The following is a 26296-nucleotide window of genomic DNA, read 5'->3' as shown; positions in this document are numbered from 1 at the left end:
AATAAAGCATTATAATGTATGTGCATGAATGTATCAGAATGACACACATTTATTTATACTCCAAGAAGCTTCTACTTGCAGTAGATGGTGATGAAGACAGAGACCCACAGTGCAGTAAGTAAGAGAATGAGGCATTCTCAGCTTTAAATGGGACATCTTCACCATACCCTCTCCTCTCAAGGCTCAAAGATCATAGTGGAGGAGGGAGCAGGAAGAGTATAAGAGCCAGAGGCAGTGGAAGATACAAGGAAATGGTTTTTCAGACTCAGCATGAAAGTTGCACATATGGATTCACAGTGGTTATAACAGCATGCATTAAACTTGCACAAACTCAAGCCAAATTCTACCATGAAAAGGGGGAGGTGACATAAAGTTTCACCTCTAGCTGAGGAACTATTGACAATTGATAGTTGATGGAAAAGAGAGAGTTATTTTTCTTCAACTATATCCCCTGGTAGAAAGACTATGCTCCCGTGGGTTGAACTGATTGGACTGATGGGCTTTTTAAAATGATGACACAAAGGTGGCTTAGTAAGGGACCAGATGTGAATCTGAGAAGAGTCAGGAAAAGCAGTGAAACATGATCAAAACACATCTTATGAAATAAATAAACATGTTACTTTTCTTATCTAGCTATGGGTCTGCTTTGCACTTGAATATATTTCGATTCCTTAAAGTGGCATACAAGGCCCACATTACTGGTACCATAGCTCTTCTTATCAGTTTTTGGCCAATATTCTGCCACTTTTCTCCATGCCCATCCTGCTCCACAGGCTTTTAAAGTTCTTCTAGAATACCTCGCATCACCCTGCCTGTGAGCCATCATTCACTCTGCTCTTTACTGAATGACTATATTCTCATCTTCCCTCTCCATTTTGTCCACTTAATTCCATTTCAGATTTGGCTCTCCATTTAAAATGATCTCTTCTAGAAGGCTTTGCTTAACTCATCCTGTGAATAGTGTCTCCTTTGGGAGCTGTGTTTGGCACAATCTTGTTTCCTTTCCCTTTACCTGGCTTTCAAATTCCAAAGAAAAACTACATCTAAATAATAAACATATTAGCTGCTCAAGCTAGAGAAATGACTCAGTGATTAAAAGCATTGGATATTCTTCCAGAGGACTCAGGTTCAGTTCCCAGCAACACCCATATGGTATCTCATAACCATCTGTGACTCCAGTGCAAGGGGATCCAATGTCATTCATTTTCTGGCTCCCTGAGACACTGAGCATGAACGTGATGCACAGACAAATATATATATATATATATATATATATATATATATATATATATATATATGAAAATAATCACACACAGTTGATATGTTTATCTAATAATTCTTTATAAATAAAAACTCAGGTATCATATATCAGGGTAAGAACCTGAATGATCAGAGAAATGGCATAGAAGTGACCAGTGACCTCTTTCTCTGTTGTTTCTCCATCCAAAAAGGGCTGAGACCCAAGCCCTCCCAAGCCCTGCCCTACCACTTCATGTCTCTCTATCTGGCCTCAGTCCTCTCAAACCTTTATGGTCAGTTTCGATCAGCTAATAGCCAGCTCTGTCCTCTGATTCAAAGCAAACTTTATTGTCATAATTCAATCAAAATATCACACAACATTTCCCCCTTTTTGTCTGAATAAAAAGGGAAGGTTTTAACTCTGACATAGTAAAACTATATACAAAAAGAACAATTATCTGGTAAGAATTACACTTATAATGTCCAGTCTGTAGAGGTAATCTTAGAAGGTCTTATTAATAAAATCAAACCTAAGGCCAAGTATTGGGGTGAACACTGGAAGATCAAACCCAGGCATTTATTGGGGTGAACTGGAAGATCAGAGAAACAGAACAAGCCACAGCTAACCTCACCTGGCCAACTTCTCAGCTGGTCTTGTTTCCTCAGACTGGAAGCCTCTGTGTCCTCATATCTGAATGGCTCTCAGCTGAACTGTGCAGCTAGAAGCCTGAAAGCTTCACTAGCCAAATGCTTATCTAGGCCAAATGCGTCTAGTTTCTGGTCCTCACACCTTATATAACTTTCTGCTTTCTACCACCACTCCCTGGGATTAAAGGCATGTGTCACCATGCCTGGCCGTTTCCAATGTGGCCTTGAATTCACAGAGATCCAGAGGGATTTCTACCTCTGGAGTGCTAGGATTAAAGGTGTGAGTGCCACCATTTTCTAGCCTTTGTATCTAGTGGCTGTAGCTAGAGTTTTCCTGCCTTGCCCACAGTCAGGACAAATCTCTGTCACCCGCCAGTCCCACAGCCGCTCAGACCCAACCAAGTAAACACAGAGACTTATATTGCTTACAAACTGTATGGCCGTGGCAGGCTTCTTGCTAACTGTTCTTTTATCTTAAATTAACCCATTTTTATAAATCTATACCTTACCACATGGCTGGTGGCTTACCGGCGTCTTTACATGTTGCTTATCCTGGCGGTGGCTACAGTGTCTCTCTGCCTCTGCCTTCCACTTCCCAGAATTCTCCTCTCTCCTTGTCCCACCTACTTCCTGCCTGGCCACTGGCCAATCAGTGTTTTATTTATTGACAAATCAGAGCAATTTTACATACAGACCATCCCACAGCAAGTGGCTGTTCTGTCTCTGACCCCAGATAAGTTTATTAGGGTGTACAATATTTTGGGGAACACAATACTACCACATTTCCCCTTTTTTGTCTAAAATTTAAAAAAGCTTATAACTAATACAAGAAAATTATGTCCAATAAGTATATACAATATACACAGTCAAGATTACATTAATGATGTCTACTCCATTAACATTTGACAGATTCAGACAAAAAAACTCCATTAATATATAACAATATCCAGACCAGTAATATCTGACAAATTCAGACAAAAAATTTTCATTACTTATCTTATTTAAAACAGGTAATTCCTTTTTAAAAGTATTTTTTCTTTTCATAATAGATTCAGTAATCTACCTTTTGTCATTTTTATATCTTCCTCTTTTTCTTTTTAGTGTAGATTCAGTGATCTACCCATTTATCCTATTATTGTTTATCTTTTTTCTCAGAATAGATTCAGTGATTCTATCTCATATCTATATTCTTTTCTCTTTTTTTTCTTTTTTTTAAACAAAACCTCTGAATCTAATCTCCACGTTCAGCTTTTTTCTGACCATTAACAATTAACAACTTGTAGCCAACCATGATAAACAATGACAATATCCATAACTCATTAAATGACCAAAAACCTCCCATCCCACCTCTTGGGAATGTGGGTGTTATTTTCTTAAAATTACTTTCATCTTTAGGGGATCCTGAAAAGAAAAATTTTGGGTTAATTGTCAAGTCCTATATCATTTGTCCAACTGCTGCATAATGAAAAAGTGCAGGGCTTGTTTCAAGTCCTTGTTCAAGTAGTCTGTCAGGCTGGATCATCTCAGCTAGCCATCTTGAAATTGTTCTAAGCAGTTTGTAGTCCAAAGTCGATCTTTTGGTGGTGTTAATCAGCTAAATGGCTTTACCATAGTCCTTGTGGAATCATCACTGTGGAGTCCTGTTATCTTTTTGAAGATTTCAAAGTCACTGTTAGGTGTGGTCATGGTTCCCTGCAGACTATATGTGTGTGTGTGTGTGTGTGTGTGTGTGTGTGTGTGTGTGTGTGTGCCTCCTCTGAGGTTTGGAGCAATCACAGTCTGATAAATGTCTGTCTCTCTGAACCATGAACATTCTTCCCTAGAAGAGAAAATCTTCACAGCAATTTCTCCCAACCATTTGTCTTGCCAAATTTTTCCAAACTGACCTTTGCCGATGCTTTCTTGTAACACGATGGTCCTGGCAATTCTTTTCTGGACAAGCAGTGGTAAACCCTTTGTCCCAAGTAGCAGCATCATTGCAGTCACCAACACAATGAGAAGAAACCACAAACTCAGAGTAGCAGCCACTGCCTCCATGGTCCCACCACTGTTTGGGGTTCTGTCAGGGCCAAAGCTTCTCCCAAGCCTCCTAGGCCAGCCTCAAACTCGGGATTCTCCTGCCTCTGCCTCCTTCAGTAAATCCTACCGGCGTGCATCACCACAAATGGCAACGTATAGCTCGGGTCTGAGCTGGGGCCCACAAGGCCCTAGCCAAGTAGCTTTTTCAAGAATTTGTAGCACAAACATTGGGTGCCAGATGTAGCAGGAATCTTAAAAGTTCTTATTAATAAAATCAAACTTGAACCAGGTATTGGGGTGAACTGGAAGGTCAGAGAAACAGAACAAGTCATGGCTACCTCACCTCAACGGATCCTCAGCTGGTCTTGTTTCCTCAGACTGGAGGCCTCTGAGTCCTCATCCAGAATGGGTCTCAGCTGAACTGCTGCTCAAAAGCCTGAATGCTTAACCAGGCCAAATGCTTATCCAGGCCAAATGCTTATCCAGGCCAAATGCTTCTAGTTTCTGGTCCTCACACCTTATATACCTTTCTGCTTTCTACCACCACTCCCTGGGATTAAAGGCATGTGTCACCATGCCTGGCCATTTCCAATGTGGCCTTGAACTCACAGAGATCCAGAGGGATTTCTACCTCTGGAGTGCTAGGATTAAGGGTGTGAGTGCCACCATTTTCTAGCTTTTGTATCTAGTGGCTGTTCTGTCTCTGACCCCAGATAAGTTTATTAGGGTGCACAATAATTTGGGGAACACAATACCACAACACCAGTCCATTTGCATTTGGAAAATTCAGAGAAAATATTCCATTATCTTTCCTGTCTTGTTGAGTCCAAAGTTTTATACCTAATTCACTTTCTATCCTATCTTGCATTACCAACCCAAAACTATCCTTTTATGTCTCTCCACCTTATACACTTTATACCTCTTTTGTGAGTTTCTTTTTCTTTTTTGAATTTGGTAATGAGGAAAACTATTACTATACCTATCTAGTTTTCAACTTCCTCAGAGACCTAAGATGGATATAATATTACCTGAGTAAACAGGAAGTTGTTTAACTTCCAAAACTAAGACATGATAGAAACAGTTGGCTGCTTGAACAATCATCCAAAGTTCCTCTGTAAAGTTGGGGCATCCATCTTTGGCCTATGGGCCTAGAATATTTGACAGTCTTTTCTTTGAAACAGCATTTTTAAAGGACTATCACACCTTGACTTGGCAAAGTTCTGCAGTCACTTTCTTTTGTGCCCTGCTTGTCCAATTTGCACAGCATATTGTCAGCATTCAAGGCAAGGGCAGTTTCTTGCCTAGTGGCTAAATTTGCCACAAAGAAAGCAAACTCTGTATGGGGGTTCTTTGATGCCCATTGTAGCAGGAATCTTAAAAGGTCTTATTAATAAAATCAAACCTAAGGCCAAGTATTGGGGTGAACACTGGAAGATCAAACCCAGGCATGTATTGGGGTGAACTGGAAGATCAGAGAGACAGAACAAGCCACAGCTAACCTCACCTGGCCAACTTCTCAGCTGATCTCTTTTCCTCACACTGGAAGCCTCTGTGTCCTCATATCGGAATGGCTCTCAGCTGAACTGTGCTGATCAAAACCTAAAAGCTTAACCAGCCAAATGCTTCTAGTTTCTGGTCCTCACACCTTATATACTTTTCTGCTTTCTACCACCACTCCCTGGGATTAAAGGCTTGCTTTCTGGCATTAAGGCTGAGCCACCATGCTTGGCTGTATCCTTGAACACATGGAATGCTAGGATTAAAGGTGTGTGCTACCGCTGCCTATCCTAAGTATCTAGTGGCGTTTCTGTTCTCTGACCCCAGATAAGTTTATTAGGGTACATAATATTTTGGGGAACACAATACTACCATAGAGCCAATGTATGATCATCAAATGTAATTTGTCTTTCCAAATCAGCATAATGACCCTCACTGAGAATTTGATCTTGGGAAATCTCATAACTTCTAGCCCTACCTCACTGTTCTATAACCCTAACTTCATCAATCCACCATGTTTTCCACTGTAATTGAGGACTAGCTTCCAATAATGCTGTAACTAAATTTCTTCAGTCTTGTGGAATAATTTTGTTCTGAGTGGTCTATGAATTTAATATCTGCTTCACAAAAGATAAATATATACCATATGAAAATATTGCTTCTTTAAATCTCTTCAAATCTAACACTTCTGTTGGATCCCAGCTAACTTCTGAATAGCCTTGGAGGTACCTATTATTTGGTGATTGGATAAATTAAAGTTGGTTTTCTAATAACCTTGGGCTGTTCTTTTTTGGCTTCATAATGCAAAGGTACTGGGGTTTCTGCTCTAAACTCTGTGCATGAATATTTTTCTTTGTTTCATTAGTATGTCTTCCTTAGGATTTTATTTTATCAGTCAATTTTTTGTATTTCACACTGATATCAAACAACATTTTTAGAGTTGAATTACCAAAATGATAATGATTATAATTGACATTATGTCAATCCCAGCTAAGCTGATTATCTCTTCATTTAATTGTTCTATTTTCAAACCATCCATGGTTTGGTTATGGTATTGTTAGAGACCTACCTCCCTGCATTGTAATATTTTGCATTTTTTTAATATGGGCATGTAGGGGAAAACTCTTTTAAAAAAATCTCCCCTTTAAAAATTCCCAGATGTCTCAAGTTACAGTGAGAGCAAACACAAAACTACCCTGTCCGCTTGCAAAGTGGGGTGATTACAGACCGTGATAATGGACTTTCTGTTTTAAAAAGCCGCAGGAAAGCATTTGGGAAGTTGTCACCAGAAAGGGAGACAAGTGTGTGAAAAGATCGTTGTCTCCTGATAGTTAAACACTACAAATGTACACATGTTGAAATGTGACGAGGTTCCTTTTAATGTACCGTTTTTATCCATTAAATTTAATTTTAATAAAAGAAACATGATTCTGAAAAAAAAAAAATTCCCAGATGTCTCACTAGATCTGATGATGATGACAGTGAAGCATGAGGCTTTCTATCACTGCATAGCATGGCTGGGCAGAGAACACAGGCGGTGCACAGCCTGGCTAAGGGCAGCTGCAGCTGAGAGCTACAATAGAAGCCCCAGTGGGTGTTGAGTTAGCTGACCTGGTGTGGTAGTGGCTTGAGGAGGGGGTCTAGGGGAAGCCCACAATGCACACAGAGAGGGAGCCAGCTGGCTAAAAAGCAGACATGGGAACATGCAAAAGAAACACCTGTAGCGATCCTGCCCCGGACTTCCCTTCTGGACCAGAGATGAGTATCCGGGCCCATCCTGGACCCCATCCCTGGGCACCAGCCACTTCTGGGAACACCTGCCCAACTTGGCCCCAGTTTCTGGCCACCAGGCAGGTCCCTTTCTAGCCCCACCAGGAAGGATCCCCTTGTCCAAGCCCCCGGCAGCCCCTGCAATCTCCACGCCCTGCCCCCACGCCCATCTGCCTGAGACCCCAGCCACTTCCTGAGACTTAGAGACCGGCCCCAGCTCCCATCCTGCCCCCAACTTCCCTTCTGGACCAGAGGTGAGTATCTGGGCCCATCCCGGACCCCATCCCTGGGCACCAGCCACTTCTGGGAACACCTGCCCAACTTGGCCCCAGGTTCTGGCCACCAGGTGGGTCCCCTTCTAGCCCCACCAGGAAGGATCCCCTTCTCCAAACCCTCGGCAGCCCCTGCAATCTCCACGCCCTGCCCCCCCACACATCTGCCCGAGACCCCAGCCACTTCCTGAGACTTAGAGACTGGCCCCCAGCTCCTATCCTGACCCCGACTTCCTTTCTGGACCAGAGAGGGCTCCCATCCTGCTCTGGACTTCCCTTCTGGACAAGAGCTCACATGCTGACTTGGACTTCCCTTCTGGAAAAGAGTGCACATCCTGCCCTGGACTTCCCTTCAGGATAATATCGCCCATCCTACCACTGACTTCCTGTCTGGACAAAAGCTCCCATCCTGCCCCAGTTTCCCATCTAGATAAGAGCTTCCATCCTGCCCCAGAGTTCCCATTTGGACAATGGAGCTCCCATCTGGACAAGAGAGAGAGAATTCCTGAATCTGTCAGCTCTGTCTGAAACAAGTGCACTGATAAGGCCAAGAACAAACCATAAGGAGATGGGCAGATGTCAAGGCAGAAGTACATACAACAAAATGAAGAGCAATACAGCATCACCAGAACCTAGCCCACCTCCAACATCTAGATCTGAACATCAAAAATTGGAAGAAGCAGAAGAAAACAGCCTTATGAATAACATCATGAAGAAGTTAGAGGCTTGTGTAGAGGAAAAGACAAAAAAATGGGAAGAACACTGTAAACAACTAGAGGAAAGGGCAAACAAATTAGAAGAAAAGAATAAAGTTCTGGAAGAAAACAATAAAGTACTGGAAGAAAACAATAAAGTACTGAAAGAAAATCATGAAAAAGCAATGAAACAAATAAAGGAAACAGTCCAAGACCTGAAAAGGGAAATAGAAAAAATGAAGAAGACACAAACAGAGGGAATGCTGGAAATTGAAAATCTGAGTAAAAGATCAGGAACTTCAGATGCAAGTATAACCAACAGAATGCAAGAGATGGAAGAGAGGATCTCTGGCATTGAAGATACAGTAGAAGAAATAGATTCATCAGTCAAAGAAAACACTAAAGCCAACAAAGTCATGAATGAAAATGTCCAAGAAATTTGGGACACCATGAAAAGACCAAACATACGAATTATAGGGATAGAAGAAGGTGAAGAATACCAACTCAAAGGCACAGAAAATATATTCAACAAAATCATAGAAGAAAACTTTCCCAACTTAAAGAAGGAAATGCCTATGAAGATACAAGAAGCCTATAGAACACCAAACAGACTAGACCCCCCCAAAAAAGTCACCTCGACACATAATAATTAAACAACTAAATGTACAGAATAAAGAAAGAATATTAAGAGCAGCAAAGGAAAAAGGCCAAGTGACCTATAAATGCAAACCCATCAGAATAACACCCGATTTCTAAATGGAGAGTTTGAAAGCCAGAAGGACCTGGACAGATGTAATGCAGACACTAAGAGACCATGGATGTTAGCCTAGACTAATATACACAGCAAAACTTTCAGTCATCATAGATGGAATGAACAAGACATTCCAAGACAAAGCCAGATTCAAACAATACTTATCCACAAACCCAGTCCTACAGAAAGCACTAGAAGGAAAATTCCAACCGAAGAAAGTCAGATACACACTCAAAAACACAGGCAATAGATAAAGCCACAGCAGTAAACCCCAAAGAAGAGAAGTACACACATGCTACCACCAAAAATAACAGGGATGAACAATTACTGGTCATTAATATCCCTTAATATCAATGGACTTAACTCACTTATAAAAAGACATAGGCTTACAGAATGCGTACGAAAGCAGGACCCATCTTTCTGCTGCATACAAGAAACACATCTCAAATTCAAAGACAGGCACTACCTAAGAATAAAAGGCTGGGAAAAGACTTTCCAATCAAATGGTCTTAAGAAACAAGCGGGGGTAGCCATCCTGATATCCAACAAAATAGACTTCAAACTAAAATCAATCAAAAGAGATCAAGAAGGGCATTACATACTCATCACAGGAAAGATCCACCAAGATGAAGTTTCAATTCTGAACATTTATGCCCCAAACACAAGGGCACCCACATATGTAAAAGAAACATTACTAAGCTTAAACCACATATAAAACCCCACACATTAATAGTGGGAGATCTCAACACCCCACTTTCACCACTGGACAGATCTCCCAAATCAAAACTTAACAGAAAAATAAAGGACTTAACTGATGTCATGACCTAAATGGACCTAATAGATATCTACAGAACATTCCATCCTAACAAAAAGAATATACCTTCTTCTCAGCACCCCATGGAACTTTCTCTAAAATTGACACATACTTGGCCACAAAGCAAATCTCAACAGATACAAAACAATTGGAATAACCTCCTGTGTTCTATCAGACCACCATGGTTTAAAGTTAGATTTCAACAACAACAAAAACTACAGAAAACCTACAATCTCATGGAAACTGAATAATGCTCACCTGAATCACCAATGGGTTAAGGAAGAAATAAAAAAAGAAATTAAAGACTTCCTAGAGATCAACGAAAATGAAGACACCACATACCCAAACTTATGGGACACTATGAAAGCAGTGCTAAGAGGGAAATTCATAGCACTAAATGCCCACATAAAGAAGTTGGAGAAATCTCACACTAGTGACTTAACAGCACACCTGAAAGCTCTAGAACAAGAAGAAGCAAAGTCTCCCAGGAAGAATAGACGCCAGGAAATTATCAAAGTGAGAGGTGAAATTAATAAAATAGAAACTAAGAGAATAATACAAAAAATTAATGAAACAAAGAGTTGGTTCTTTGAGAAAATCAACAAGATAGACAAGCCCTTATCCAAACTAACCAAAATACAGAGAGAGAGAATCTAAATCAACAAAATCAGAAATGAAAAGGGGGATATAACAACAGACATTGAGGAAATCCAGAGACTTATCAGGTCATATTTCAAAAACCTCTACTCCACAAAACTGGAAAACCTAAAAGAAATGGACAATTTTCTGGATAGGTACCACATACCTAAGTTAAATCAAGACCAGATGAACTATTTAAATAGTCCAATAACCCCTAAGGAAATAGAAACAGTCATTAAAAGTCTTCCAACCAAAAAAAGCCCAGGACCAGGTGGTTTCAGCGCAGAATTCTACCAGATCTTCAAAGAAGAGTTAATACCAATACTCTCTAAATTGTTCCACATAATAGAAACAGAAGGGACATTACCAAACTCCTTTTATGAGGCTACAATAATCCTGATTCCCAAACCAAACAAGGATACAACAAAGAAAGAGAACTACAGACCGATCTCCCTCATGAACATTGATGCAAAAATACTCAATAAAATACTGGCAAACAGACTCCAAGAACACATCAGAACAATTATCCACCATGATCAAGTAGGCTTCATCCCAGGGATGCAAGGGTGGTTCAACATATGAAAGTCCATCAATGTAATACACCATATAAACAAACTCAAAGAAAAAAACCACATGATCATTTCACTAGATGCAGAAAAGGCATTTGACAAAATCCAACACCCCTTCATTATAAAAGTCTTGGAGCAATCAGGAATACAGGGAACATACCTAAACATAATAAAGGCAATATATAGCAAGCCAACAGCCAACATCAAAATAATGGAGAGAAACTCAAAGCAATTCCACTAAAATCAGGAACGAGGCAAGTCTGTCCACTCTCCCCATACTTATTCAATGTAGTACTTGAAGTTCTAGCCAGAGCAATAAGACAACATAAGGAGATTAAGGGGATACAAATTGGAAAGGAAGAAGTCAAGCTTTCCCTATTTGCAGATGACATGATAGTATACTTGAGTGACCCCAAAGATTCCACCAAGGAGCTGATACAGCTTATAAACACCTTCAGCAACATAGCAGGATACAAGATCAACTCAAAAAAAATCAGTAGCCCTCCTATATACAATGGACAAAGAAGCTGAGAAGGAAATCAGAGATACATCACCATTTACAATAGCCACAAATGACATAAAATACCTTGGGGTAACACTAACCAAGCAAGTGAAGGACCTATATGACAAGAACTTTAAGTCCCTGAAAAAAGAAATTGAAGAAGATGTCAGAAAATGGAAAGATCTCCCATGCTCATGGATAGGCAGGACCAACATAGTAAAAATGGCAATTTTACCAAAAGGAATCTACAGATTCAATGCAATCCCCATCAAAATACCAACAAAATTCTTGACAGACCTGGAAAGAATAATACTCAACTTCATATGGAAAAACAAAAAACCCAGGATAGCCAAAAGAATCCTGTACAATAAAATAACCTCTGGAGGCATCACAATCCCTGACTTCAAGCTCTACTATAGAGCTACAGTAATAAAAACAGCTTGGTATTGGCATAAAAACAGACATGGGGACCAATGGAATCGAATTGAAGGCCCTGACATTAACCCACACACCTATGAACATATAATTTTTGACACAGATGCCAAAAGTGTACAATGAAAAAAAGAAAGCATCTTCAACAAATGGTGCTGGCATAACTGGATATCAACATGTAGAAGGCTGCAAATAGATCCATATCTGTCACCATGCACAAAACTTAAGTCCAAGTGGATCAAGGACCTCAACATAAATCCAGCTACTCTGAACCTGCTAGAAGAGAAAGTAGGAAGTAATCTTGAATGCATTGGAATAGGAGATTACTTCCTAAATATAACACCAGTAGCACAGGCACTGAGAGAAACAATCAATCAATGGGACCTCTTGAAACTGAGAAGCTTTTGTAGAGCAAAGGATACAGTCAACAAGGCAAAGTGACAGCCTACAGAATGGGAAAAGATCTTCACCAACCCCACATCTGACAGAGGACTGATATCCAGAATATATAAGGAACTCAAGAAATTAGACATCAAAATGACCAACAGTCCAATTAAAAATGGGCTATAGAACTAAACAGAGAATTCTCAACAGAGGAAACTCAAATGGCTGAAAGACATTTAAGGAATTGCTCAACATCCCTAATCATCAGGGAAATGCAAATCAAAACAACTCTGAGATACCACCTTACGCCTGTCAGAATGGCTAAGATCAAAAACACTGAGGACACTTTATGCTGGAGAGAATGTGGAACTCGGGAAACTCTCCTCCACTGCTGGTGGGAATGCAAGCTTGTACAACCACTTTGGAAATCAATATGGCACTTTCTTAGAAAATTGGGAATCAATCTCCCCCAAGATCCAGCTAAACCACTCTTGGGCATATACCCAAGAAATGCTCAATCATACCACAAGGGCACTTGCTCAGCTATGTTTATATCAGCATTGTTTGTAATAGCCAAAACCTGGAAACAACCTAGATGCTCTTCAACTGAAGAATGGATAAATAAATTGTGGCACATATACACTATGGAATACTACTCAGCAGAGAAAAACTATGACATCATGAGGTTTGCAGGCAAATGGATGGATCTAGAAAAAATCATCCTGAGTGAGGTAACCCAGACTCAGAAAGACAAATATGGTATGTACTCACTCATAGGAGGATACTAGATGTGGAACAAGGATGACTGGACATCACTAGTGAGGCTACCTGGAAAACAGGACCCCAAGAAAGACACGGGGATCACCCAATGACAGAGAAATGGATGAGACCTACATGAACAGCCTGGAAATGAGTGGGAGCAATGAACGGCGAGGATCGAGGGAAAGAGAGCGAGAGATCCCACCTGGATCAAGAACAGAGAGGGAGAACAAGGAATAGGAGGACCATGGTAAATGAAGACCACATGAGAAAAGGAAGAAACAAAGTACTAAGAGGCCCACAGAAATCCACAAAGATACCCCCACAAAAGACTTCTGGCAATGGCCGAGAGACAGCTGGGACTGACCTACTCTGGTGATGGGATGGCCAAACACCCTAATAGTTGTGCCAGAAACCCCATCCAAGTACTGAGGAATCTGGATGCAGACATCCACGGCTAGGCCCTGGTGGAGTGCTGGGAGTCTAATTAGTGAGAAAGAGGAGGATTTATATGAGCGAGAATTGTTGAAACCAAGGTTGGATAAAGCACAGGGACAAATAGCCAAACGAATGGAAACACATGAACTATGAACCAAAGGCTGAGGGGCTCCCAACTGGATCAGGCCCTCTGAATAGGTGAGACAGTCGATTGGCTTGATCTGTTTGGGAGGCATCTAGGCAGTGGTACCAGGTCCTGGGCTCGCTGCATGAGATAGCTGTTTGAAACCTGGGACTTATACAGGGACGCTTGGCTCAATCTGGGAGGAGGGTACTGGACCTGCCTGGACTGAGTCTATCAGGTCGATCTCAGTCCTCGTGGGTGGCCTTGATCTGGAGGTGGTGGGAATGGGGAGTGGGCTGGGGGGAAGGGGAGGGGGCAGGAAGGGGTGAACAAGGGAATCTGTGACTGTTATGTAGAACTGAATAGTATTGTAAAATAAAATAAATATAAAAAAAAAAGAAAAAAAAGAAACACCTGTAGCAGGAAGTGAGGGCACAGAACTGCCTGAAGGCAGAACCAGCTGGCAGTGAGTGGCTAACTTAGGTGGTATTTGAAGCCCAGGTACCTGTGGAGTTTGGGATCAGGAATAGTCAGCAGCTGGAGGCTGTTGTAGAGTGACTACAGCAGGAAAATTCCAGACTCACTCAAGGGGCTTGGGATGAAGGAGGAAAAGCCAGCTGAGAGCGGCAGTTCTGGTGGCTGCAAAGCCAGAGGCAAGGAGCTATCTCGTGACTTCTTGCCCTGAGTTGGGTGCTAGATGATATATTTATCTAATTATTCTTTATCAATAAAAACTCAGGAGCCAAGAACATGGATGATCATGGCAGAAAACCCATCAGTGACCTCCTATCTTTGTCATTCCTCCATCCACAAAGGGCACAGCCCCAGACCCTCTCCAAGCCCTGCCCTACTACTTCCTGTCTCTCTATCTGTCCTCAGTCCTCTAGAACCTCAATGGTTAATTTTAGTTAGCTAATTACTAGGTTCACCCTTTGATTCAAAGCAAACTTTATTGTCAGAATGTGATCAAAATGTTTCACAACATAGTCTCTTGCAACTAGTTTCTGGTTTCTATCTACAAGCCTGTTTTTTTAAGTTGAACCTCAGTAAGCAATTTATACATTTGCATTATTTCAATCACAAATTTAAAGAATAAACAGGAATGTTTACAAATTCTGATATTACCCAAAGATTGTCAGCTATACTTCATTCTGTAAAGAATGATTATTTATTGGTTAATTATCCTGTTTATTCTTTAAATTTGTGGTTTGAAGGATGCAAAATGCATAAATTGCTTGGTGAGGTTCAACTTGAAGAAAATATATGCTTGTATATAGAAAATTCAGGAATTAGTTCCAAAAATCAAGGTCAATTGTGATGTTCTAGCCAGGGGTTAGAGAGGAAACACATGTCCCAGATGAAGACACAATTCAACTCATAGCTTCCCTTCCCATTTTCCAAATGTACCTATATTCTTTTGCTGTAAAGGTCTTCTTGTGTGCTTGGCTTCTCTTGAAGGTGATAACCTCCTCTATTGTCTGGTAGAGCCCTAGAATCCCGATTTCCTTCCTGGCAAGTCTTCCAAGTACTGGTTTTCAAGTAGTGAGCAGCCAGATGAGTAGCAGACTTCTCTGGGCCTTCTTGATACAGATCTTGTTATTTAGCTGTCACAGTATATATTATACTGGTGCTGTGTCATTATGTGTTTGTGTCAGTATTCTGCATGAGCCATTAAGTTCTACTGGAGGAAAAAAAAACATTCCCATGAAGCCCACCACTCTGCCCTCCATCCTGCAGTAGGTACTCAGTCAGTAGGAGCTTATTCAAAGGTATTAGGTTTTTGTATTAGTAGTTGTTGAAATTCTGGGATAGAGGCACCATACTATGCCTGCTTTTGTGTCCCTTTCAGCCTCTAGATGGTTTGAATGATCATAAAGGATTTAGAAAGTATTGGTTGAATGAGTAGTTATTGTCCCTAATCAAGGCATTCAGTTGCCCTAACTGCAAGTATAAAGCACTTCCCAGAACAAGCTCCACTCTATCCTGGATTCTGACTGTGAGGTGGCCTTCCTCCTGATACCTCCCAGTGCATCTGTGCATCCACTCTCACCCTCATCCCAGCATCCCTCAGCTCTGTGTGATTCATTGCCAAGAGCCTGGCAGCTGGGAAGGTGGGCTTTGAAGACTTCTATACTTGGATCTGATTGCATTTCTTGCTGTGCAGGTAAGTACAGTATTTGACCTCTATGACCCTGCTCTGGAACTTCAAAAAGGTTGGATACAATTTTTCACAATAAATCTGCTTTATCCAGAATGGCTTAGTTCTTAGGTAGCCATGTAAGCACGTGCTATGAGTCCTTTTCATCAGCTGCTTAGTAACAGAACAGCTCCATATCTGTTACAGCCTTAGCCATGACGGGAAAGTCAAGTGCCACCTACTGCATGCAAGACGAACTGTTTTGTTTACATAAGAAAGTAAATATAACCTATGTAAGGCAGGCATAGTGTGTGTGTGTGTGTGTGTGTGTGTGTGTGTGTGTGTGTGTGTGTGTGTTTAGTATGGTCACTGAGTATCCTATTGCATCATTAGCTACCATATTCCCTTCAGACAGGGTCCCTCACAAACCTGGGGATTACTGCTTTAGCATGGCTATTTGTCCAGTGATCCCTAGAGGTCCTCTTGTCTCTGCCTGCAACATTACTGGATGCTGTGGATACCACTCTATATAAATAAAACACTGATGGCCAGTGACCAGACAGGAAGTATAGGCGGGACAAAGAGAGAGGAGAATTGGGGAAACAGGAAGAAAGAGGAGAGACACTACAGCCACCGCCAGGACAAGCAGCATGTGAAGATGCTGGCAAGCCACCAGCCACGTGGCAAGGTATAGATTTATAGAAATGGGTTAATTTAAGATAAAAGAACAGTTAGCAAGAAGCCTGCCACGGCCATACAGTTTATAAGTGATATAAGCATCTGAGTGATTATTTTATAAGTGGATTGTGGGACTGCGGGGCTTGGGGAACCTGGAGAGAAGCCCTCTAGCAACAACTGGAGGTACACATGACACATAGCCATGCTTACCTTTATATAGTGGCGCTGGGGTTAATCTCAGCTCCTTGTGATTACAAGCTCTCTTATCATTGGGCTAACTCACTAGCTATGACAGACACAGTTTAAAAATCTTATCAACTTCATTGTGAACTTTTGATGCAAAGAGGGCAATTCATTTCATTTCATTTAGGACAGAGTTCTCATGAGTATGAGTGAATCAGCAAACGAAGAATCAATCAATGGCAACATCAGTGATAAAAGTGCTTAATAACTGGGACCATAGATTCTTCCATACTTAATATATTGCTTTGGAAAATTTCGTATCCAGAAAATAGGACTGATTGCTTGTGAAGTAGGATAGGGTAGGTCAGAATGGGGAAGTGCTTGGTATCTGGAGAGCCACCCATTAGAAATGTGGTTTCAGGGCCAAATAGCTAGCATTTCAGACATTGGAATCAAGACAACCCACATTCAAAATCCAGCCTTGGCACTTAGAATCTGGATAATCATGGATAAATTTCACAATTTCTCTGAGTCTTAGGTCTCTTGTTTGTAAAGTGGGAAAATCATAAATATAAATAAGATAATCTTATAACCTAGCTTATTAGATTGGTGAAAATAAATTGTTTAGCTCCTGTGGTGGTTAATCTTGATGTTCAAGTTGATATGATTTACAATCACCATGACAACAAATCTCTGGGCGTCTCTGTGAGGGATTATTTAGATGAGGTTAACTGATGTGGGAAGAACTTTACCCTTAATGTGGGTACCATCACATGGGTTGGAGTCCCAGACTGAAAAAGAACGAGAGCTAAGATTAAGTCTTCATTCCTCTGCTCCTTGACTGTGGATACACTGTGACCAGCTGCGTCACCTTCTGCTGCTGTGGTTTCCCTGTTATGATGGATTGTGCCCTAGAATTATGAGACAGCGGAAGCCCTTTGTCTATTAAGTTCATTTTGTCAGGAATTTTCTGTGGCGACCTGGAAATCAACTGACATGGCTCACCTGATAGAAGAGCATCATTAGAGTGTTTTTGAAGATGCCTACTTTCATAAAAAATTCTTAAGGTGCTGCTTTGATATGATTTTTACTACAAAGATGCAAAAGACACAGCTCAGGAGAACCTGTACCTACACATCGAATTGTAGAATGATTTGTCCATTGTGTAGTAGACTGTGGGAAGCGGAAGAAAGGAATATGTCTTGTCAGGAAGGAAAGAGAGAGGCAGTGATTGCTATGGGCCTTAAAGAATGAAGTGCAACCAAGATGAGTGAGGTAGAAGGGGGGGTAAAGAAAGAGGTCCCAGAGCCTTCTAAGTAAAAGATGTTTTCAGGGATTACAGAGTTGCCTGGCATAGGGCAAGTGAGGGGGCTTTAGCATGATGAGGCTCAGAGAATTCTAGGCCCTAAAGGAAGACACAGTGACCCAAGCCTAGCTGCAAAAGAAAAGAGTAGGGACAGATAATCTGCAAGCAAAGGTCTTAGAAATCTTGATGGGTAATGGGTGTTGAATGTTCTTGTCTCTCTACCATGCACTTGTTCTGATTAGATTTCTGTCAGCTTAACACAAGCTTGGGTCACTTAGGAAGAGGGGATCTTAACAGAGAAGAGGCCTCTATCTCATTGACCTGTAGGGAATCTTGTGGTGCGTTTTCTTGATTAGAAATTGATGTGGGAGGGTCCACTGTAGGTGTTGGTGCTCCTGGGTAGGTAGTCCTAAGTTGTATATGAAATTAGGCTGAGAAAGCCATGGAAAGCAAGCAAGTGATCAGAACTCCCATGAAGCCTCTGTATCAATGCCTGCTTCCAGGTTCCTGCCTTGAGCTCCTGCCCTAACTTGCCTCAGTGATGGACTTTGATATGAAACTTTAAGTGATATAAACTCATTCTTCTCCAAGTTGCTTTTGGTCATCATGTAATAAAAAGCAAACTATGAGACATTGTTTTTCTATCTTCTTAAAACAAAAACTGTTTCCCCTTTGGGCACTACTCCAACCTGAAGTTTCTGTCCACAGGATTTTGATGGTATTAATCCCATAACCCCATCCTATTTTTTTGCAAAGATGGTCATGTGACCCAGGCCTGGAGGTTAAATTTATTCCATCTGCTTGACCACACAAATTGGTTTAATGTTTGGGTAGCTACAAGGACACATAAGCCTGAGGTGCCAGAGGTTACCACACATCCAGTAAGGAGATAAAAGAGAAGAGAAGGAAGACCTACATGAGAATGGAAACATGAAACTTTAAATATGTAATTTGAACTCCTGGATTCAGCTACACCTGATGGATATCTCCATTCCCAGACTTTCTATTTACTGTATCTTCTGCTTTAGGCAACAGTGGTTGGCTTGTTCTTGTGTTTAAGCAACTGACAAAAAAAAAAAAAAAAACATGGATGACTGAAGTCATTAAAGATCACAGTGGCATGCACTTATAATTGTAGCACTGAGGAAGGAAGACAGAAGAATCCTTGGGGTTCAGTGGCCAGAGTGTCTAGTCTAATTGTCATGTCTCAGGTCTCTGTGAAAGACCCTTCATTACAGAGCAAGGTAGATGGCTCCTGAGAAATAACACCCAAGGTTGACCTTTGGCCTCCACATGTACACAGACACAGGTACACACATACATGCACAAGCACACATTACTGCATACACACACACACACACACACACACACACACACACACAAACACACATCATTTGCATTTTCTAACTCATGGGGCTGCCTCACTGTTATACTTGAAAAGAATTATTAGAAACTATTAATGCATTTCTCAGAAAAATCAAGCACTTCTCTTTCCTAAATCAAGCCTTCAGAGATGAATTATGTGATCCCGCAAAGAGAGGAAACAATAAACTCCACAGGTAGGGGAGAAAGTTATTGTAACTAATTTGCAGTTAACTTGTAGAAAGTTGAATTTAAATCAAAGGAGCGTATCAGTTTTTAGACAATCGAGATCTGAAAAGCTTCTGTATAGGCTTTAAAACTGCCGCACTGAGTCTGCTTGTGTTTCTGACTCCACACTGAATACCTAAAGAGAGAGGGAGAGAAAGATGAAAGGGCTCTTTACACCTGCCAGGCTTGATTTCTGGGACCTGCACAGCATCCTATATAGAATCAGCATGCACTCACATCAAGCCTGGCAGCCAGACAGCTGCTGCTGCTGCTGTGTGTGTGTGTGTGTGTGTGTGTGTGTGTGTGTGTGTGAGAGAGAGAGAGAGAGAGAGAGAGAGAGAGAGAGAGAGAGAGAGAGAGAGAGAGAGAGAGAGAGAGAGAGCAGGTGCTGGCATGTCTGCTCTCAGGAGCTCAGGCTATGTCCACGATGCTCCTCAAGGAACACACCTGTACGTGGTGCACAGAGTCCCAGGCAGTGTAAACACATGTTCATGGAAGGAGCTACAAAGTCACAACAGATGAGAGTTTGGGGCTGGTTTAGGTCACTGTAAAGATTCCGGCATTACTAAGTCCCACAAACAACAGGGTTTCCATTGTGTTTCCTTCTTTCTGTGAGGAGTGAGTAAAGGAAGAGGAGTCAACTCCAGGAGACCCCACCATGAATCATGAAGGCTGAAGGCTGCTCTGAGTGAAAGGAAAACACCCTTTCACAGTTGACCAGGACATGAAGCAACACAAGCTCTGTCTGCCTTCTGTGTCTTTAATGGAAGAGGTGGATTCAACACCAGGTGAAAAAGAAATCACATATATTGCCTATTACAGAGTGTCTTAGTTGGAGCTGATATTGCTGCAACAAAACACCGTGACCAAAAAGCAGTTTGGGACAGAAAGGGTTTATTTGGCTCACATTTCCACATCACTGTTCGTCATTGAAGGAAGTCAGGACGGGAACTCAAACATGGTAGGATCCTGGAAGCAGGAGCTGATACGGAGGCCATGGAGGGGTGCTGCTTACTGACTTGCTTCCCTGGCTTGCTCAGCCTGCTTTTTTATAGAACCCAGGACTACCAGCTCAGGGATAGCAACACCCACCATACATAGGCTGGGCCCTTCCTCATCAATCACTAATGAAGAAAATGCCTTACAGCTGGATCTTATGGAGGCATTTTCTCAACTGAGGTTCCCTCCTTTCAGATGGCCCTAGCTGTGTCAAGTTAACATAAGACTATCAGAACACTGATGTGGAATGGTCTGTATGTCAAATTGCTCTGATTGGTCAATAAATAAAACACTGATTGGCCAGTGGCCAGGCAGGAAGTAGGCGGGACAAGGAGAGAGGAGAATTCTGAAAAGTGGAAGGCTGAGGCAGAGACACTGCCAGCCGCCGCCATGACCAGCAGCATGTGAAGATGCCGGTAAGCCACCAGCCACATGGCAAGGTATAGATGTATGGAAATGGATTAATTTAAGCTATAAGAACAGTTAGCAAGAAGCCTACCACGGCCATACAGTTTGTAAGCAATATAAGTCTCTGTGTTTACTTGGTTGGGTCTGAGCAGCTGTGGGACTGGCAGGTGACAAAGATTTGTCCTGACTGTGGGCAAGGCAGGAAAACTCAAGCTACAGAACACAGAATAAAAGTCTCTAGAGGGTATTTTCTTTTTCTTACACAATATTATTATTGTGTAAAAAAGCAGCTTTGTGGATTGTTACTCATTTTAATTAAAAATAATTAAAATATAACTACATCACTCCTGCCTTCCTGTTCCTTCCTCCAACCCCTCCCATGTCCCCTCTCACTCCTCAGATTGATGACCTTTTTCATTATTATTGTCACATAGATATATACACAAATATATAGCACAACCTCTGATTCTGTCTAGTATGGCTTGTTTATATATGATTTCAGGGCTCAATACAAAGTATTGATTAATCATCCAGGGGGCTCATTCCTGGGAAAAACTAACCTTTTCTCTGTCAGTCCTCATTAGTTGCCTGAAGTTCTTTGTCTAGGGTTGGGACTCCATGAGATTTATCCCTCCTTGTGAGAATGTCTACTGCTATTGTTATTGTTCAGGTCTTGCTTTGTTAGGCTAAATAAGACACCTTGTTAAGGTATCGTGGGTGTTATTAAAACAAATATAAGAAAAATGTCATTATTTAAAAATTCTCCCTAAATACTGAAGATTATCTGGATGACTTGGAACCACCCTACACAGGCATTCTTGATTAACTACTGAGTCTGGCATTATGCAGTGTCTGGGTCCAAAATGATCTCCTACCCCAGACTGTAGAATCTAAAGAAAAATGTGTAACAGAATGTGGTGCACACATCATCCCTCTGGCACTTGCTTTTATTACATACTACATCCACAGCTGTAATAAAGAATATGTTCTGCAAAGCTCCCATTTTCTGACTGTTCCTACTAACATACAGGAAGCTCTGTGGATGATGACAGTTTTGATTTATTATTACATCCCCCTGTGCCTATCACACATCTGGGAGCAGAGAAAGTAATTGCTACATATATGCTCAGTGAATGCTGGAGATGGAGGAGCATGGAAGAAGAGAGAGGAATGCTAGAATGTACTGAGGCTGTAATAAAAGACTAAATACAGCACTGTGTATAACATATTGTGTATATCATAGTACCATCATTTTGTGAAGAGAGACACATAAAGTGGGCCCACAGGAAGAGGTGTGGCCACAGCGGCAGCACACACTAAGTACAATACCCTGTGATGGGAACAGAACTTCCTTATAGGAAACAATGTTTATATATGAAATCTAGTCACAGCACACATGAAAGATGAAAGGGTTAGATAAAAATGACCTTAAAGCCTGTGTTCCTTCTAGTGACCCTCAAGTACCAGGAATTGGGGCTCCCCAAGATATAGCAGGGTAATAGTGGGTTACTTGGAACTGTCCTTAACTGTGATCTTTGGACCCTCCTACATTAGAATCATTTTGGAGTTTTATAAAAGTTCATAATTCTGGACATTAACTGAAATATCTATTGAATAACTCTCCCTAGGGCCAAATACTAAGAAAAACACCCACAACTTCCTGTATGATTTTTTTTCATACTTTAAATTTTGATACTCATTGTCAAGTCAATAAGGGCAACTTACTATAATTTCATTGCCTGAGGAAAATAACTTTTAAAATGTTACAATTCAACAAAATTTGATTGGAATGTGATTTCAAAATGTGTAATTAGCTTTAGTCAAATATGCAAAATATTTCTTCAACCCCTTGGGTGTACTTAAATTGAGCTCTGGCTTGTTTTGACATTTCCATATTTTATAAAATGGTTCCCATCTTTGGAATGACTGTGAGTGAAAACAGGAATGTTCAGGTGGATGGGAATGCACACCAAGCAGGACTATTTTAAGGATAATGTTTTTAGGCTAACAACAATAAGCACACAGTTGTGACTTTTTAATAGGGGCCACAAAAAGTTCACATTCCTTTCCAGCATTCATGAAAACTGTTTATGGGATCAGGAAAGATAAGTCAAAGAAATAAGGATGGAGACTACCTTGTGGTGGTATTGTGTTCCCCAAAATATTGTGTACCCTAATAAACTTATCTGGGGTCAGAGAACAGAAAAGCCACTAGATACTTAGGACAGGCAGCAGTAGCACACACCTTTAATCCTAACATTCCAGAGGCAGAAATCCATGTGTTCAAGGATACAGCCAAGCATGGTGACTCATGCCTTTAATCCCAGAAAGCGAGCCTTTAATCCCAGGGAGTGGTGGTAGAAAGCAGAAAGGTATATAAGGCATGAGGACCAGAAACTAGAAGTCTTTGGCTGGTTAAGCTTTTAGGTTTTGATCAGCATAGTTCAGCTGAGAGCCATTCTGATGTGAGGACACAGAGGCTTCCAGTGTGAGGAAACAAGATCAGCTGAGAAGTTGGCCAGGTGAGGTTAGCTGTGGCTTGTTCTGTCTCTCTGATCTTCCAGTGTTCACCCCAATAACTGGCCTCAGGTTTGATTTTATTAATAAGACTCTAAGATTCATGTTACACTACCTGGTAGGTACCTGAAGGTGAAAGAAGATGGATTTGGGTTTGTGTCCTGATGGGCAGTAGATAGAGTCAGAGATGTAAGAGACAGAATTTACAAAACATGGTGACTGGCTGGCTTTATCAGAGAGAAAAGAAATAAGAATGACTTCCCAGGATAGGATATGGCTAAGTGGATAAAAGTCTGTGTTGTTCAAACATGATGATATGAATTCCTCTCCCTGGAAACTATTTTAAAAAGCAGTGGCATATATCTGTAATGTTAGCACTCCTGGGGTGAGATGGCAGGTAGAGGCAGGAGAGTCAAAGCTGGTAGACCAGATATCCTGAAATATACAGTGCAGTAGTGAACAAGAAGAGAGATTCTGCATCAAAACAAGGTGGATGGTAAAGGCCAATACCTGAGATTGTCTTCTTATTTCTAAATGAGTGAAATGTCATGCATGTACCCTCACACACAAACATATGCACATAAAATATACATATGTACAAATAAATAAGAAATAAGAAAAAGAATGATTTCCAGGTTTCTGACCTGTACAACTGTTTGGTAGTGATATTTAGGCAAAAGGCCAAGTGATGAGCAGGTGAATGTCATTAAGAAGAAGAGAAGTCTCTCATTTAAATTTGTGTCTTAGAAGTTTGAAACCATAGGAAAACATTCAAGTAGATAAATAAGGTAAGTACATGCATCCAGAATTAAGAAAGAGATTTGATCAGTATCAAAAACATATCTGTGAGTATCTCAAGGAAATGAAGGAAGATTAAAAAAGAATTGTGGCATAATCATAGAGTGATGGTGAAAATATAGGATGAGAAGTTCAGAAGCCCGGAACTATATGAAAGGAAAATAAAAAAGTAAGTAAAATAGCCTGACGGAAACACACAGAAAGTGAATGGCCTGGAAGAGAATTACCCAGGTAAGGGAGATAATTTGGCTTTAGGAAGAATCTTCTAGTGTTGGTAATGCCAAGGCCATGTCAAAGATGGCAGCACTTCCATACATGCGTAACACACCCACACAGAAGAGAAATATTTCTTGTTGTGAAGTGGAAGATCATAGTAGAGACACAGATCATAGTTACAAAAATGTCAAACACAATGTACTCAAGTTTCCAGTAAGCCTTTCTTTTTCTTAGAAGAGGTTAGACACCTGAGTTAATTTATGGTGGGTGATGTATATACTGATAATTGAATACCAAGTCCTCATGAGGCAGGCAAGCATAACTGTTGTCTGAGACTCCATCTGGTTTGGGCCATGCACACACTCTAATAATATATTTGCAGCCTAGGGCTTTTGCCTCCTATATTATGGATACATCTTTTAACTGCATACCTAGCAATCTGTTAGCAACCCAAGACCTCTTCCCTGAGCTGTAGGCTCATCCATTTCTGACCAACGTTGCATGTATTTCTTCCCCTGAAAGTCTGAAGATAGTCTACTGCTACTCTATTTTTTTAAGTTCTTCTTTCATATAATACATCTTGACTGCAGTTTCCCCTCCCTCCCCTCTCCCCTGCCACTTCCCTTCTCCCCCAAATCCACTCCTTCTCCATTTCCCCACAGAAAAGAACAGGCCTCCCAGGGATATCAAACGAATACAACACAACAAGTTACAATAAGACTAGGTACATACCCTCATATCAAGACTGGACGAGGCAACCCAGTAGAAGGAAAAGGGTCCCCAGAGCAGTCAAAAGAGTCAAAGACAACCCCCAGCACCACTTTAGGAGTCCCACAAGAACACTTAGCTACACAACCATAACATATGTGAAGAGGACCTAGTTCAGACCCATACAGGCTCTGTGCTTGTCTCTTCAGTTTCTGTGAGCCCCTATGAGCCATACTTAGTTGATTCTGTGGGCCATGTGCTTTTGATGCTCTCTACCCCTCTGGCTCCTACAATCCTTCCCCTGTTCCATGGGGTTCCCTGAGCTCACCTAATGTTTGACTGTAGGTCTCTGCATCTGCTCCCATTAGTTGCTGGTGGAAGCCTCTCTGATGATGATTGGGCTAGAGGTGTTGGTTGGTCTATGAGTGTAGCAGAATGTCATTAAGAATCATTTCACTGCCTGTTGCCACTCTTGACAATGTACTTGTCCTGTTTCATTGGTTTGCTTTGAATTCTTGCTACTTCACAATCCTTGTGAACCTTTATTTCATTTTTGAGTGAGACACTGAGAACTTAGAAACCTTGACCCACTTTGGAGTTCAATCCTTTTATCAATCCTTTTATAAGAATGACAGAGTTCAAAGTAGCATCTATTTAATAGTTATTTGGAATCACTTTTTCATTTAATTGTTCTTGATCATTACTGTACTGGATTCTGACTTTTCTGAACATTTCTTGCTTGCAAGCTTCTTAGGATTCTTTCAATGAAGCTTCCATTTCGCCTGGAACTCCTTCTTTCACTTGGACTGCACTTCTGGATTTCATGTCCACTTGGGTATTAGAAACTTGCTCCCTCTGTTTCCTGCTCCTAGCTAGGTCTCCCGGTTCTGTGGTAGAACCTGCTTGCTGTGTCTACATAGAATTCTTCTTGGATTTTGAAGATGATACAGTGGGAGCTGTTAGGCTCCCAAAGGATAGTGCACTTCACAAACAACAAACTATCATGTTAGAGCCAGACGTTGCTGGGTTGTGATCTAGTCCCCAGAACCACTCAGAACATATTAGAAGTAGCAGTGCACATACTTACCCAAGACTATGCCCCAGTGAAGGGAGACCAGGAAGCTCTAGCCTAGAGCTCTAATTGCCTCTCAAAAAACTATTTCCTCCTTTTGTCATTTGATTTCCAGAAGGTAAGTAAAATTTG

The sequence above is a fragment of the Peromyscus leucopus genome, chromosome 1, assembly GCF_004664715.2.
Source record: "Peromyscus leucopus breed LL Stock chromosome 1, UCI_PerLeu_2.1, whole genome shotgun sequence".
Classification (NCBI taxonomy): domain Eukaryota; kingdom Metazoa; phylum Chordata; class Mammalia; order Rodentia; family Cricetidae; genus Peromyscus; species Peromyscus leucopus.
The sequence above is the reverse complement of the archived record's forward strand: the minus strand, read 5'-3'. Positions refer to the sequence as shown.